Source organism: Agelaius tricolor, unplaced genomic scaffold, assembly GCF_023055355.1.
Source record: "Agelaius tricolor isolate 1412-34295 unplaced genomic scaffold, bAgeTri1.0.p SCAF_60, whole genome shotgun sequence".
In the NCBI taxonomy this organism is placed as follows: Eukaryota; Metazoa; Chordata; class Aves; order Passeriformes; family Icteridae; genus Agelaius; species Agelaius tricolor.
This window is the reverse complement of record NW_027269320.1, coordinates 1,645,001-1,647,907: the sequence shown is the minus strand read 5'-3', so window position 1 is coordinate 1,647,907 and position 2,907 is coordinate 1,645,001.

The window sequence follows — 2,907 nt, the reverse complement described above, 5'->3', positions numbered from 1 at the left end:
TTTGGGTTTGCTTTGGTATTTTCTTTTGTTTTGTTTTTCGGGGGGGGGGGGGGGGGGGGGGCTGTTTTGGGGGTTTTTGGGGGGTTTTTTCCAGTTGCTTTGGCTTTCTCTGATACTGATTTTTGAGGTTGGTTTTTTTTGGGGGGTTGGGGGGCTTGTGGTTTGGATTTGGGTTTTCTTGGTTGTCCCCCACCCCCCCGGCCCCCCCCCCGCCCCGCCCCGCCCCTTTTTCTTTTCTCCTTTCCTGAAAGAATGGCTCTTCTATTTGCTTGGAACGAGAAACTTATCCGGGAAAGCAAACCAACCCAAAAATTGACCCATTGGATTTCTTTTTCTTTCCTATCGGAAGCGCCCCAGCCGAGCCGACGGGCAAGCCGAGGCCGGTGCTCTGCCTGCTGACACGCTGACCTGGCCAAACAGCGCCCCCACCACCCACCCCCCGCCCTGCCCCGCCACGCCCTCCTGGGGTGGAACCTACCCAGGCCGGCCGCCCTGGCCCCGATGCGGCTCGCCCCGCCGCGCCCCTCCCCTCCCCTCCCCTCCCCGCCCCGCCCCGCCCCGCCCGCCGGTAGAGGCGACGGCGGCCGCCGGCACCGCCGCCAGCACACAGGCGCTGTGTGTAGCTTTCGGGCGGGTTGTTTCACGGTCCGCAGAGGTCTTGGGCCCTCGACGTGACTCTAGGGGGCCGTGGGGACTCGGTGCCGAGGCGCCCGGGGCCGGCACGAAGCCACCGGCCCTCGTCCGCACAGAGACAGAAACAGTGACACGCACCCCCCCCCCCCCCCCCAACAAACCCTAACCCTAACCCTAACTCCCCCCGCCCCCCACTAACCCTAACCCTAACCCTAACCCTAACCCTAACCCTAACCCTAACTCCCCCCGCCCCCCACTAACCCTAACCCTAACCCTAACCCTAACCCTAACCCCCCCCCCACTAACCCTAACCCTAACCCTAACCCTAACCCTAACCCTAACCCTAACCCTAACCCCCCCCCCCCCCCAACTAACCCTAACCCTAACGCACGGCCACGCCTGCAGGCTACCACACCGCTGCGCGTGAAAGGAAGGCGCGGCCAACCCTCCCCGCCCCCTCGCCAACCCCTCCCCAGCCACCTCCACCCGGCCCCCTGCCACCCGCGCGCGCGCAGCCGCCCGCCGGCCCGCCCATAGGCATTCACGCTCTGGCGTGCCCTCTCTCCCTGGCCCTGCCCCGGCCCCTGGCCCTGCCCGCTCTGTGGCAAGCGCAGCCGGCCATGGGCGGTTGGGGGCGCCCCGCCCTCCCCCATCAGCCTCCCCGGCGCTGTCTGCATCCTTTTGCCGCTTGCTAGGCTGCCGTAGGCCAAGGCCGGCCCGGGACAACAGGTCTAGCCAAGAGCCTGGGACAACAGGTCTACCCTAGGGGCCTGGGACAACAGGTCTAGCCAAGGGGCCGGGCTGCCGTAGGCGAGGGCCCGCCCGGGGACACCAGGTCTACCCCCAGGGCCTGGGACAAAAGGTCTACCCCAAGGGGCCTGGGCTATCAGGTCTACCCCGGAAGCGCAGGACATCAGGTCTACCCCGGCGGCCCGGGACAACAGGTCTACCCCAAGGGGCCCGGGACAACAGGTCTACCCAAGGGGCCTGGGACAACAGGTCTACCCCGGCGGCGTGGGACAACAGGTCTACCCCGGAGGCCCGGGACAACAGGTCTACCCCGAAGCCTAGGACAACAGGTCTACCCCGGCGGCCCGGGACAACAGGTCTACCCTGAAGGCCTGGGACAACAGGTCTACCCCGAAGCCTAGGACATCAGGTCTACCCCGGCGGCCCGGGACAACAGGTCTACCCCGGAGGCCCGGGACAACAGGTCTACCCCGGCGGCCCGGGACATCAGGTCTACCCCAAGGGGCCTGGGACAACAGGTCTACCCCGGAGGCCCGGGACAACAGGTCTACCCTAGGGGCCTCGGCCATCAGGTCTACCCCGAAGCCTAGGACATCAGGCCTACCCCGGCGGCCCGGGACAACAGGTCTACCCCGAAGCCTAGGACAACAGGTCTACCCCGGCGGCCCGGGACAACAGGTCTACCCTGAAGGCCTGGGACAACAGGTCTACCCCGAAGCCTAGGACATCAGGTCTACCCCAAGGGGCCTGGGACAACAGGTCTACCCCGGAGGCCCGGGACAACAGGTCTACCCTAGGGGCCTCGGCCATCAGGTCTACCCCGAAGCCTAGGACATCAGGTCTACCCCGGCGGCCCGGGACAACAGGTCTACCCCGGCGGCCCGGGACAACAGGTCTACCCCGAAGCCTAGGACAACAGGTCTACCCTGAAGGCCTGGGACAACAGGTCTACCCCGAAGCCTAGGACATCAGGTCTACCCCGGCGGCCCGGGACAACTGGTCTACCCCGGCGGCCCGGGACAACAGGTCTACCCTGAAGGCCTGGGACAACAGGTCTACCCCGAAGCCTGGGACAACAGGTCTACCCCGAAGCCTAGGACAACAGGTCTACCCCGGAGGCCCGGGACATCAGGTCTACCCAAGGGGCCCGGGACATCAGGTCTACCCCGGTGGCCCCGGACATCAGGTCTACCCCAAGGAGCCTGGGACAACAGGTCTACCCCAGGGGCCCGGGACAACTGGTCTACACCGGAGGCCCCGGCCATCAGGTCTACCCCGGTGGCCCCGGACATCAGGTCTACCCCAAGGAGCCTGGGACAACAGGTCTACCCAAGGGGCCCGGGACAACTGGTCTACCCCGGAGGCCCCGGCCATCAGGTCTACCCCGAAGCCTAGGACATCAGGTCTACCCCGGCGGCCCGGGACAACAGGTCTACCCCGGAGGCCCGGGACAACAGGTCTACCCCGGCGGCCCGGGACATCAGGTCTACCCCAAGGGGCCTGGGACAACAGGTCTACCCCGGA